This window comes from Microtus pennsylvanicus, chromosome 1 (assembly GCF_037038515.1).
Source record: "Microtus pennsylvanicus isolate mMicPen1 chromosome 1, mMicPen1.hap1, whole genome shotgun sequence".
NCBI classification, from domain to species: domain Eukaryota; kingdom Metazoa; phylum Chordata; class Mammalia; order Rodentia; family Cricetidae; genus Microtus; species Microtus pennsylvanicus.
Genome location: NC_134579.1, coordinates 221,183,309 through 221,197,763, shown reverse-complemented (window position 1 = coordinate 221,197,763; position 14,455 = coordinate 221,183,309). Strand labels below are relative to the sequence as shown.

The 14,455-nt window shown below is 42.9% G+C and overlaps 1 pseudogene; it reads left to right on the top strand.

Moving 5' to 3' along the window:
• The first annotated feature begins 4,019 nt into the window (after positions 1–4,019).
• Positions 4,020–7,205, top strand: LOC142842622 (RNA-binding protein EWS-like; annotated as a pseudogene).
• Positions 7,206–14,455: the final 7,250 nt, after the last annotated feature.

Below are 14,455 nucleotides of genomic sequence, written 5' to 3'. Positions count from 1 at the left end.
AACAGGCCTGGAGGGACATGGGATGGCAGAGGAAATGCACTGTGGAAGGGTAAAGAAACCTTGCAAGTGGAAAGTTTTCATCAGCGATGGGAGAAGTGTGGTGGTGGGGAAAGGGTTAACTGAAATTAAGCATGGAGGAAAAAATCCTTTTGGAAAAATACTACATTTGAAGTCCTTTAAAACCATTTGAGGGGCTGGTTAAATAGTTTAGCATGTAAGGGTACTTGATGCCAGCATATGATGCTGTTGAGTTTGATGTTGGGAAACCACATGGTAGAGGTAAGAAAATGATCCAGAAAATGATGCTCTGACCTCTACACATGTACCATGGTTTGCCACCAAGCCTAGTGAATGGAGTTGCATGCTTGGAAGCCTAAGTAAAACAACTGAATGAAGGAGCCCTGCATGCATGGGTAACGTTTCTCCCAAAGATTAAGTTGACTAAACAAAGGTTCCAATGCTGTGAGATAGTTTCCTCTGAGCTGTGAAGTAAGGAGGCTCCTGTCAAACATTACAGGCTGCTACCAATGTCCTCATTTACACATGAGAATTAGATTGGTGGATGATTCTGAACACACTATACACTTGGGATATAGGACATTTAAAGGTAATGTTGCATCTGTGCTGGATAGCTTCCACAGTACTAGAAGCTTCTATGCAAGCTACTGTATGAGGAAAGTTGGCAATGATTCTACCAATCTGTAGACCCTGCATGTGACAACTTGCCTGGCAAGATATTCTCTGTGTGATAGTGTGTTGACTCTTATAGGAACAATAAACTTTGTGACTTGATCTTAGGTCTACCACGTAGTAGGGAACTCTTGGCTGGTTCTGTAAACCTGGTTCAGAGCCCAATGACTAAGGCCATGGTGATGTAATATGGAAATCTCTCTGATTCTAGAGACTGGAACCTTTGCTGGACATCACAGCCAGAGTTCATAACATGCTTTGAGGTCATTTAAGATATAAGGCTGCTATCTTACTATGTACTCAAACTGATTGTTAACCCACTTTTAAGAGAACAATGTAACAATGACCACTACTTTGCTTGGTCTTCCTGCATAGCCAGCTTTTACAAACTAAACTAAATTTAAGTAATCTTATTTTCTTCTGTGCCCCCTGATCCAGAACAAATGTGTATCATTTGTATAAAACAGCAAACATAGAGGCTGAAAACACTCAAATGAATATCCACCAAAACAATTGAACACAGCAGCAGTACTGGGCAAACATGGTGTTTGTAATGTTTTTTGTTGTCTGGGTGAGTTGGGATCAGTTGCAATTATTACCTTCATCCCTTGTAAGACTCCACAAATGATTCTGTAAAGTATCCCACTCCTTCCCCAGGTGATTCTTATGGGGAAATTCAATAAAAGAGTGAGCAACAAAAGGGGCAGACACACACATTTACACACAAGGACAGATGTAGGGACAGACATAGACTCGGACAAGAAAACAAGCACAGGGACAGACAGACTTCTTCAGAAAGGCACAGATTTAGATTCATGCAACAGACAAAGAAGGGAAGACAGGGAACATGTAGAAAATTCAAATCTAGAAATGAATCCCAGTGGAAGTGCTTTTATTTCTTTCCTTAATGCCACACTGAAGAAGTATTGGTGACCCTGAGTTAATCACTGATGTGTTGAATCCACACAACAGGCCCTCTGTTGTTTTGTTAAACTTACATAGAATCAAGCTGCCTTCTACGTACTCTTGCTGACACCTATACATTTGAGCAACTTTTTTATGTTAATTTATTTCCTTATTTATTAATGATTTCTGTCTCTTCCCCGCCACTGCCTCCCATTTCCTTCCCCCTCCCCCAATCAAGTCCCCCTCCCTCGTCAGCCCAAAGAGCAATCAGGGTTCCCTGCCCTGTGGGAAGTCCAAGGCCCACCCACCTCCATCCAGGTCTAGTAAGGTGAGCATCGAGCAACTGTGATCCGTAATGAGAAACGTTTCTTTAGTCAATGGGCTCTGGTAAATGCATAGACTCACACCTGGCCGAAGTCTAGAGAAAGCAAAACTGTGCAGTTCTCAGACCTCAGCAAGACATCTGAACTACAACACCCTCTCTGGAAGAGAGAGGCAGAGGTTGTAGATGGTTTCTGTAAAATGGTGTCAAGGACACAATGATCATCACACACAGGAAGGGGTTCTTAAGGCCCCACCCTCAGTGAGGGACTTTTCTTAATGTGTGCTGGGGGATGGAATGCCATAAAAATACAGGAAAAGGAAATTCACATAAGCAGCCACACTTTAACTCTTTGGATTTTAAGGCCAATAGAGTAGCTTGGGTGGTGCTTTTTACTTATGTTAGAGTTGAGTATGGAAACCTCAACAAGGCTGGTCTGTGACTTAGAAAATCCACTAAAATTCATTGACGCCTATTATTGAACTCCAGTTCCCAAACTGTAATGGCAGTCTCAGATACCCAGAAACGGGCTCAACCTGGACTTTGGAGGATTTTTTGGAGGATAGATAAAAGCCAACATCCCTTAAAAACTTGTGAAGTTAGTTCCTCTACCCAAAGGTGTCATTTCTCTTATCACTGGAAGTAGGGAATATTGGCTGCCTTGTGGTGTCTATTACCACAATAAGGTACAGACCGGCCTCCAGGCTCCTTCAGTAGCACAAGTACCTGCTGTACAGTTGAAAGTCCATGCTAGTGTTCTAGATCATCTTCCCTCCTGCCCTCCCCTAACCTTCCTCTCGTTCAGAAGAATCCCTACTCCAGCTTCTCATTCTCTTTCTAAACCTATCTCTCTGTCTCCTCCTGTCTCTATGTTCCTCTCCCTCTTTCTGTGTCTCCTCCTCTGTCTCTCTCCCTCTGCCTCTCCTTTTTCTTCTTTCACAGTCAGGTGTTCAGCCAACATCAGTTCCTGGTCTGTCTGATTTGATATGCCACTATCTGTTCTATCTCTGATAGGTATTATAGAAGCTTTCTCCTTAAACATGTCAGCAAGACATCATGTCAACAGTTTGGACAATACCAAGAAACAGTTTAAAATATTTTTTAAAACATTTTAATGAAAAAAAACTATTGTATACTGAAATCAGTATATACTGTGTCAAGAAATATTAACATTAAACTTTGACAATTTCAGGAATATTTTAGAAAATTTATATTGCTGATAGTAGTTCTTCATAGGCTTCAGCAGCAACTAAAAAGAAAAGCAAGAATTATCAGTAGTATCAAGAACATCATTGGTGGCTGCGTCAGGATGAGCAGTAACAGAGGCATCACCAGTAGAATCTTATGTAGTGTCATGTCACAAGGAATGTCGTTGTATTTGAGAAGTGGTGACAATGTGGAGCCTTATTTCATTGGTTTTATTCTCACATGTGGCTTCTTTGGGGGTGTTTATTTCCAAAATGATGCTATCCACATAAGTCACAGTTTATGGACAGAGAAAAATAGAAACTAATATCTAACAGTTACATTTCTCTGCTTAGCCATTCAGACAACACAAGTTTCATGTTAGATGTATTTTCAATATGATTGGAAAAGATAAGCATATTTTCTAGTTTTAGGTAATGGTTAAAGAGTCCTATATATAGCACAAAATTTATTTATGATATGTATTGGTGCCAAAGAGAATTGGATTTCTAGTGAATAAGTCATCATCTATTTTAAACCACTGCTGTGGTCTAACTTACCTTGTTAAACTCATTTTAATGCATGCCACATGTTAAATTAGGTTGAATGCCCACAGCATCACTGTTGATACAAATCTCAGAAACCATATTCCGGTGGTTAACATCAGCAGTGCCATTGTTGCTTCCCAAAGTGGCAGACCCTTGGAGTGAGTTGCATAGTGGGTGTGTTCAGCTGGACTGGTAGCACTGAAATATTCATTAGCACTCTGAGGGTCGAAAGCGTCACCTGAGACATGAACAAGAGCAGATTCCTGATCAGTAGTGAAGCTATCACACTTGTGTTCTCTTAGAAGCAAGTTTCAAGAACAGGGTCAGAATGTTGCCAAGGAAGAGAGAATGAGGAGGAAGGAGAGAAAATGGCGTCCGCAGATTACAGTACCTACAGCCAAGCTGCAGCCCAGTAGGGCTACAGTGCTTACACAGCCCAGCCAACTCAACGATATGCACAGACCACCCAGACCTATGGGAAACAAAGCTATGGAACTTATGGACAGCCTACTGATATCAGCTCAGAGCACTGCCACCTACAGGCAGACTGCATATGTGACTTCTTATGGACAGCCTCCCACTGGTGATACTACTCCAACTGCCCCCAGGCATACAGCCAGACTGTTCAAGGATGTGGCACTGGTGCTCATGACACCACCACTGCTCCAGTCACCACAACCCAAGCCTCTTGTGCAGCTCAGTCTGCATATGGCACCCAGCCTGCCTACCCAGCCTATGGCCAGCAGCCAGCAGCCGCCGCTGCACCTGCAAGACCACAAGATGCAAACGAGCCCACTGAGACTAGTCAACCTCAATCTATCACAGGGTTTTATAACCAGCCCATCCTACGGTATGGACAGAGTAATTACAGATATCCAAAGCACCTGGGAGCTACCCCATGCAGCCAGTCACTGCACCTCCACCCTATCCTCCTACACATCTTATGCTACATACCCTATCTTCCTCTTCACAGCCAACTAGTTATGATCAGAGCAGTTAATCTCAACAGAACATCTATGGGCAACCTAGCAACTATGGAAAACAGAGTAGCTATGGTCAACAAAGCAGCTATGGGCAGCAGCCTCCCACTAGTTATCCCCCTCAGACTGGATCCTACAGCCAGGCTCCAAGTCAATATAGCCAAAAGAGCAGCAGCTACGGGGAGCAGAGTTCATTCCGACAGGACCACACAACATGGTGTCGGGGGCAGGAGTCTGGGGGATTTTCCAACCAGGAGAGAACCAGAGCATGAGTGGCCCTGAAAACTGGGAGAGGAGAAGAAGGGGATTTAATCATGGAGGCATGAGCAGAGGTGGGCAGGGAGGAGGAGGCGGTGGAATGGGCATTAGAGACCAAGGTGGCATCAATAAGCCCGGTGGACCCATGGATGAAGGACCAGGTCCTGATCTAGGCCTTCCTATAGATCCTGATGAAGATTCTGACAACAGTGCAATTTATGAGCAAGGTTTAAATGACAATGTGAATCTGGATGATCTGGCAGACTTTGGTAAGCAGTGTGGGGTTGTTAAGATGAACAAGAGAACTGGGCATCCCATGATCCACATCTATTTGGATAAGGAGAGAGGAAAGCCTAAAGGGGACGCCACGGTGGCCTACAAAGATCTGCCAACTGCCAACGCTGCTGTGGAATGGTTTGATGGAAAGGATTTTCAAGGAAGAATACTTAAAGCTTCTCTTGCGCGAAAGAAGCCTCCAAAGAATAGCATATGGAGTGCCACTACACCTCGTGAGGGGAGAGGGGTGCCACCACTGCTCCGTGGAGGTCATAATAGACCAAGAGGCCCCAAAGGACCCATGGGCTGCATGGGAGGCATTGGAGGAGAAAAAGAGGCTTCCCCCATAAAAACCCTGGGGCTCCTTAGGGACCCCCTTGTGGAGGAGGAAATGTCCAGCACTGAGCAAGAGATTGGCCGTGTCCCATGCAGGGATGAGGAACTCAGAAAATGAACTGGAGAATAGAATGCAACCAGGGTAAGGCCAAAAACCTGAGGGCTTCCTCCCGCAACCCTTCCAACCTCCGGGATGTGATAGTGGCCAAGTTGGCAGTGGTGGCATGCAGGGGAGAAGAGGTGTCAATATGGACCGTGGTGGTCCTGAAGAACTATTCAGAGGTAGCACTGGTGGAGGCACATATGACTTCAGAGTGGTCCGAATCTTGGACCGAGTTAGCTTTTTTGGAGGAACATGACATGGTCCTGTGGGCCCTCCTGGACCATTGTTGGAACAGATGGTATGAAGATCACGTGGACCTGGAGGACCTGCGTAAATGGATAAAGGTGAGAACAGTCAGGAACTTAAGAGACCGGCCCTATTAGCAAGACCTGCAGAACTGCATGGATGACCAGATTTATTTTTTAAAACCAGAAAATGTTTTAAATTTAGAATTACACATTTATAATGTGGGACACAAAGTCATCATTATTACTGTGTGTACTTTAGTATTTTCAGCATTTGTGGAGAAACATTAAAACAAGTTAAATATTAGTTTACTGAGTTTTTTTTCTTTTAAAGATGCTTGTTTTAAAACTTAACAATGGGAACCCCTTGTGAGCCTGCTCAGTATTATTGTGGAGAACCGAGAGGGCCCCTACTTGTAACAAAGTTCATGGTTGGGATTGTTTTCAAATACATTCCAATTTTTTTAACTGTCAAATAAATAATGTTGCAGAGGGTCCCTGGTGTCACCAGTGTGGCTACCAAAGGAAGCTCAGAGTCAGCATTTGTTCTCCCTCTTGCATGCCCAGTGTAAGTCCTAAAGAACGTGTGTGATCCATTGTGGTGTCGTGAAGTGTAATTTTCTTAGAATCAGGAAGAGTGTCACCTCTGTGACTTGTACCTGGAGACGAAGGAAATTCAGTTTTGGCGGTAGGAATGGGCGCAATGCCATCGTCATCCTTGGCAGGATGAAATTCTTCTTTCTTGGTTTCTTCAACCTTTAAGGAAAGTTTGAGATGTAAGTTTTCATTAAAATGTCACTAAGTTTTATTCACTTTAGAAGAAGTTATCTGTTAATGGCAGGGTCTTGATTTATAGTCCCCAAATATTTGTTTGCTCAGCGAAATTTTATCATTGTAACTACTGTTATTGTGTAACCTTTGCTTCCTTTCTGTTTGATTCAAAGCCCAGAGTTTGAGAATCTTAAAAGGGGACCTGCTCAGCCTTGTGTTGTGTGTGTGTGTATGTGTGTGTGTGTGTGTGTGTGGAGGGGTGGGCAGAGAATATCCTTCACAAGGGGGCTCACTGTTTTCACCTGGTGAGGCTGCCCTGGTGGCATGCAGCAAGAATGAGGCGGACTTATGGACCGTGTTGGTCCTGCAGCATAGACCCGTGGTAGCACTGGTGGAGGCACATATGGTTTCAGAGTTGTCAGAATCCTGGACCGAGTTAGCTTTTTTGGAGGAACATGACATGGTCCTGTGGGCCCTCCTGGATCATTGTTGGAACAGATGGTATGAAGATCACGTGGACCTGGAGGACCTGCGTAAATGGATAAAGGTGAGAACAGTCAGGAACTTAGAGACCGGCCCTACTAGCAAGACCTGCAGAGCTGCATGGATGACGAGATTTATTTTTTAAAACCAGAAAATGTTTTAATTTAGAATTACACATTTATACTGTGGGCCACAAAGTCATCATTATTCCTGTGTGTACTATAGTATTTTCACCATTTGTGGAGAAACATTTAAACAAGTTAAATGGTAGTTTACTGAAAAACTCAGCAAAGATGCTTGATTTAAGACTTGACAAAGGGAACCCCTTGTGAGCCTGCTCAATATCATTGTGGAGAACCGAGAGGGCCTCTACTTGTAACAAAGTTCATGGTTGTGATTGTTTTCAAATACATTCCAAATTTTTTTAACTGTCAAATAAATAATGTTGCAGAGGGTCCATGGTGTCACCAGTGTGGCTACCAGGAGGAAGCTCAGAGTCAGCATTTGTTCTCCCTCTTGCATGCCCAGTGTAAGTCCTAAAGAACGTGTGTGATCCATTGTGGTGTCGTGAAGTGTAATTTTCTTAGAATCAGGAAGAGTGTCACCTCTGTGACTTGTACCTGGAGACGAAGGTAATTCAGTTTTGGCAGTAGGAATGGGCGCAATGCCATCGTCATCCTTGGCAGGATGAAATTCTTCTTTCTTGGTTTCTTCAACCTTTAAGGAAAGTTTGAGATGTAAGTTTTCATTAAAATGTCACTAAGTTTTATTCACTTTAGAAGAAGTTATCTGTTAATGGCAGGGTCTTGATTTATAGTCCCCAAATATTTGTTTGCTCAGCGAAATTTTATCACTATAACTACTGTTATTGTGTTAACTTTGCTTCCTTTCTGTTTGATTCAAAGCCCAGAGTTTGAGAATCTTAAAAGGGGACCTGCTCAGCCTTGTGTTGTGTGTGTGTCTGTGTGTGTGTGTGTGTGTGTATGTGTGTGTGTGTGTGTGTGGAGGGGTGGGCAGAGAATAACCTTCACAAGGTGGCTCTCTGTTTTCACCTGGCGAGGCTGCCCTGGTGGCATGCAGCGAGAATGAGGCGGACTTATGGACCGTGTTGGTCCTGCAGCATAGACCCGTGGTAGCACTGGTGGAGGCACATATGGTTTCAGAGTTGTCAGAATCCTGGACCGAGTTAGCTTTTTTGGAGGAACATGACATGGTCCTGTGGGCCCTCCTGGATCATTGTTGGAACAGATGGTATGAAGATCACGTGGACCTGGAGGACCTGCGTAAATGGATAAAGGTGAGAACAGTCAAGAACTTAGAGAACGGCCCTATTAGCAAGACCTGCAGAACTGCATGGATGACGAGATTTATTTTTTAAAACCAGAAAATGTTTTAAATTTAGAATTACACATTTATAATGTGGGCCACAATGTCATGATTATTATTGTGTGTACTATAGTGTTTTCACCATTTGCGGAGAAACATTAAAACTAGTTAAATGGTAGTTTACTGAGTTTTTTTTTCTTTTAAAGATGCTTATTTTAAGACTTAACAATGGGAACCCCTTGTGAGCCTGCTCAGTATTATTGTGGAGAACCAAGAGGGCCCCTACTTGTACAAAGTTCATGGTTGTGATTGTTTTCAAATACATTCCAAATTTTTTTTAAAGGTCAAATAAATAATGATGCAGAGGGTCCATGGTGTCACCAGTGTGGCTACCAGGAGGAAGCTCAGATTCAGCATTTGTTCTCCCTCTTGCATGCCCAGTGTAAGTCCTAAAGAACGTGTGTGATCCATTGTGGTGTCGTGAAGTGTAATTTTCTTAGAATCAGGAAGAGTGTCAGCTCTGTGACTTGTACCTGGAGACGAAGGTAATTCAGTTTTGGCGGTAGGAATGGGCGCAATGTCATCGTCATCCTTGGCAGGATGAAATTCTTCTTTCTTGGTTTCTTCAACCTTTAAGGAAAGTTTGAGATGTAAGTTTTCATTAAAATGTCACTAAGTTCTATTCACTTTAGAAGAAGTTATCTGTTAATGGCAGGGTCTTGATTTATAGTCCCCAAATATTTGTTTGCTCAGCGAAATTTTATCACTGTAACTACTGTTATTGTGTAACCTTTGCTTCCTTTCTGTTTGATTCAAAGCCCAGAGTTTGAGAATCTTAAAAGGGGACCTGCTCAGCCTTGTGTTGTGTGTGTGTGTGTGTGTTTGTGTGTGTGTAGGGGTGGGCAGAGAATATCCTTCACAAGGTGACTCTCTGTTTTTACCTGGTGAGGCTGCCCTGGTGGCATGCAGCGAGGATGAGGCGGACTTATGGACCGTGTTGGTCCTGCAGCATAGACCCGTGGTAGCACTGGTGGAGGCACATATGGTTTCAGAGTTGTCAGAATCCTGGACCGAGTTAGCTTTTTTGGAGGAACATGACATGGTCCTGTGGGCCCTCCTGGTTCATTGTTGGAACAGATGGTATGAAGATCACGTGGACCTGGAGGACCTGCGTAAATGGATAAAGGTGAGAACAGTCAGGAACTTAGAGTCCGGCCCTACTAGCAAGACCTGCAGAACTGCATGGATGACGAGATTTATTTTTTAAAACCAGAAAATGTTTTAAATTTAGAATTACACATTTATAATGTGGGCCACAATGTCATGATTATTACTGTGTGTACTTTAGTATTTTCACCATTTGCGGAGAAACATTAAAACTAGTTAAATGGTAGTTTCCTGAGTTTTTTTTTTCTTTTAAAGATGCTTGTTTTAAGACTTAACAATGGGAACCCCTTGTGAGCCTGCTCAGTATTATTGTGGAGAACCGAGAGGGCCCCTACTTGTAACAAAGTTCATGGTTGTGATTGTTTTCAAATACATTCCAAATTTTTTTAACTGTCAAATAAATAATGTTGCAGAGGTTCCATGGTGTCACCAGTGTGGCTACCAGGAGGACGCTCAGAGTCAGCATTTGTTCTCCCTCTTGCATGCCCAGTGTTTGTCCTAAAGAACGTGTGTGATCCATTGTGGTGTCGTGAAGTGTAATTTTCTTAGAATCAGGAAGAGTGTCACCTCTGTGACTTGTACCTGGAGACGAAGGTAACTCAGTTTTGGCGTTAGGAATGGGCGCAATGCCATCGTCATCCTTGGCAGGATGAAATTCTTCTTTCTTGGTTTCTTCAACCTTTAAGGAAAGTTTGAGATGTAAGTTTTCATTAAAATGTCACTAAGTTTTATTCACTTTAGAAGAAGTTATCTGTTAATGGCAGGGTCTTGATTTATAGTCCCCAAATATTTGTTTGCTCAGCGAAATTTTATCACTATAACTACTGTTATTGTGTAAACTTTGCTTCCTTTCTGTTTGATTCAAAGCCCAGAGTTTGAGAATCTTAAAAGGGGACCTGCTCAGCCTTGTGTTGTGTGTGTGTGTGTGTGTGTGTGTGTGTGTGTATGTGTGTGTGTGTAGGGGTGGGCAGAGAATAACCTTCACAAGGTGGCTCTCTGTTTTCACCTGGTGAGGCTGCCCTGGTGGCATGCAGCGAGGATGAGGCGGACTTATGGACCGTGTTGGTCCTGCAGCATAGACCCGTGGTAGCACTGGTGGAGGCACATATGGTTTCAGAGTTGTAAGAATCCTGGACCGAGTTAGCTTTTTTGGAGGAACATGACATGGTCCTGTGGGCCCTCCTGGTTCATTGTTGGAACAGATGGTATGAAGATCACGTGGACCTGGAGGACCTGCGTAAATGGATAAAGGTGAGAACAGTCAGGAACTTAGAGTCCGGCCCTACTAGCAAGACCTGCAGAACTGCATGGATGACGAGATTTATTTTTTAAAACCAGAAAATGTTTTAAATTTAGAATTACACATTTATAATGTGGGCCACAATGTCATGATTATTACTGTGTGTACTATAGTCTATTCACCATTTGCGGAGAAACATTAAAACTAGTTAAATGGTAGTTTACTGAGTTTTTTTTTCTTTTAAAGATGCTTATTTTAAGACTTAACAATGGGAACCCCTTGTGAGCCTGCTCAGTATTATTGTGGAGAACCAAGAGGGCCCCTACTTGTACAAAGTTCATGGTTGTGATTGTTTTCAAATACATTCCAAATTTTTTTAACTGTCAAATAAATAATGTTGCAGAGGGTTCATGGTGTCACCAGTGTGGCTACCAGGAGGAAGCTCAGAGTCAGCATTTGTTCTCCCTCTTGCATGCCCAGTGTAAGTCCTAAAGAACGTGTGTGATCCATTGTGGTGTCGTGAAGTGTAATTTTCTTAGAATCAGGAAGAGTGTCACCTCTGTGACTTGTACCTGGAGACGAAGGAAATTCAGTTTTGGCGGTAGGAATGGGCGCAATGCCATCGTCATCCTTGGCAGGATGAAATTCTTCTTTCTTGGTTTCTTCAACCTTTAAGGAAAGTTTGAGATGTAAGTTTTCATTAAAATGTCACTAAGTTTTATTCACTTTAGAAGAAGTTATCTGTTAATGGCAGGGTCTTGATTTATAGTCCCCAAATATTTGTTTGCTCAGCGAAATTTTATCACTGTAACTACTGTTATTGTGTAACCTTTGCTTCCTTTCTGTTTGATTCAAAGCCCAGAGTTTGAGAATCTTAAAAGGGGACCTGCTCAGCCTTGTGTTGTGTGTGTGTGTGTGTGTGTTTGTGTGTGTGTAGGGGTGGGCAGAGAATAACCTTCACAAGGTGACTCTCTGTTTTTACCTGGTGAGGCTGCCCTGGTGGCATGCAGCGAGAATGAGGCGGACTTATGGACCGTGTTGGTCCTGCAGCAGTGACCCGTGGTAGCACTGGTGGAGGCACATATGGTTTCAGAGTTGTTAGAATCCTGGACCGAGTTAGCTTTTTTGGAGGAACATGACATGGTCCTGTGGGCCCTTCTGGATCATTGTTGGAACAGATGGTATGAAGATCACGTGGACCTGGAGGACCTGCGTAAATGGATAAAGGTGAGAACAGTCAGGAACTTAGAGACCGGCCCTACTAGCAAGACCTGCAGAACTGCATGGATGACGAGATTTATTTTTTAAAAACAGAAAGTGTTTTAAATTTAGAATTACACATTTATAATGTGGGCCACAATGTCATGATTATTACTGTGTATACTATAGTATTTTCACCAATTGTGGAGAAACATTAAAACTAGTTAAATGGTAGTTTACTGAGTTTTTTTTCTTTTAAAGATGCTTATTTTAAGACTTAACAATGGGAACCCCTTGTGAGCCTGCTCAGTATTATTGTGGAGAACCGAGAGGGCCCCTAATTGTAACAAAGTTCATGGTTGTGATTGTTTTCAAATACATTCCAAATTTTTTTTAAAGGTCAAATAAATAATGATGCAGAGGGTCCATGGTGTCACCAGTGTGGCTACCAGGAGGAAGCTCAGATTCAGCATTTGTTCTCCCTCTTGCATGCCCAGTGTAAGTCCTAAAGAACGTGTGTGATCCATTGTGGTGTCGTGAAGTGTAATTTTCTTAGAATCAGGAAGAGTGTCACCTCTGTGACTTGTACCTGGAGACGAAGGTAATTCAGTTTTGGCGGTAGGAATGGGCGCAATGTCATCGTCATCCTTGGCAGGATGAAATTCTTCTTTCTTGGTTTCTTCAACCTTTAAGGAAAGTTTGAGATGTAAGTTTTCATTAAAATGTCACTAAGTTCTATTCACTTTAGAAGAAGTTATCTGTTAATGGCAGGGTCTTGATTTATAGTCCCCAAATATTTGTTTGCTCAGCGAAATTTTATCACTGTAACTACTGTTATTGTGTAACCTTTGCTTCCTTTCTGTTTGATTCAAAGCCCAGAGTTTGAGAATCTTAAAAGGGGACCTGCTCAGCCTTGTGTTGTGTGTGTGTGTGTGTGTGTATGTGTGTGTGTGTGTGTGTAGGGGTGGGCAGAGAATAACCTTCACAAGGTGACTCTCTGTTTTTACCTGGTGAGGCTGCCCTGGTGGCATGCAGCGAGGATGAGGCGGACTTATGGACCGTGTTGGTCCTGCAGCATAGACCCGTGGTAGCACTGGTGGAGGCACATATGGTTTCAGAGTTGTAAGAATCCTGGACCGAGTTAGCTTTTTTGGAGGAACATGACATGGTCCTGTGGGCCCTCCTGGTTCATTGTTGGAACAGATGGTATGAAGATCACGTGGACCTGGAGGACCTGCGTAAATGGATAAAGGTGAGAACAGTCAGGAACTTAGACTCCGGCCCTACTAGCAAGACCTGCAGAACTGCATGGATGACGAGATTTATTTTTTAAAACCAGAAAATGTTTTAAATTTAGAATTACACATTTATAATGTGGGCCACAATGTCATGATTATTACTGTGTGTACTTTAGTATTTTCACCATTTGCGGAGAAACATTAAAACTAGTTAAATGGTAGTTTCCTGAGTTTTTTTTTTCTTTTAAAGATGCTTGTTTTAAGACTTAACAATGGGAACCCCTTGTGAGCCAGCTCAGTATTATTGTGGAGAACCGAGAGGGCCCCTACTTGTAACAAAGTTCATGGTTGTATTTGTTTTCAAATACATTCCAAATTTTTTTAACTGTCAAATAAATAATGTTGCAGAGGGTTCATGGTGTCACCAGTGTGGCTACCAGGAGGAAGCTCAGAGTCAGCATTTGTTCTCCCTCTTGCATGCCCAGTGTAAGTCCTAAAGAATGTTTGTGATACATTGTGGTGTCGTGAAGTGTAATTTTCTTAGAATCAGGAAGAGTGTCACCTCGGTGACTTGTACCTGGAGACGAAGGTAATTCAGTTTTGGCGGTAGGAATGGGCACAATGCCATCGTCATCCTTGGCAGGATGAAATTCTTCTTTCTTGGTTTCTTCAACCTTTAAGGAAAGTTTGAGATGTAAGTTTTCATTAAAATGTCACTAAGTTTTATTCACTTTAGAAGAAGTTATCTGTTAATGGCAGGGTCTTGATTTATAGTCCCCAAATATTTGTTTGCTCAGCGAAATTTTATCACTATAACTACTGTTATTGTGTTAACTTTGCTTCCTTTCTGTTTGATTCAAAGCCCAGAGTTTGAGAATCTTAAAAGGGGACCTGCTCAGCCTTGTGTTGTGTGTGTGTGTGTGTGTGTGTTTGTGTGTGTGTAGGGGTGGGCAGAGAATATCCTTCACAAGGTGGCTCTCTGTTTTCACCTGGTGAGGCTGCCCTGGTGGCATGCAGCGAGAATGAGGCGGACTTATGGACCGTGTTGGTCCTGCAGCATAGACCCGTGGTAGCACTGGTGGAGGCACATATGGTTTCAGAGTTGTAAGAATCCTGGACCGAGTTAGCTTTTTTGGAGGAACATGACATGGTCCTGTGGGCCCTCCTGGTTCATTGTTGGA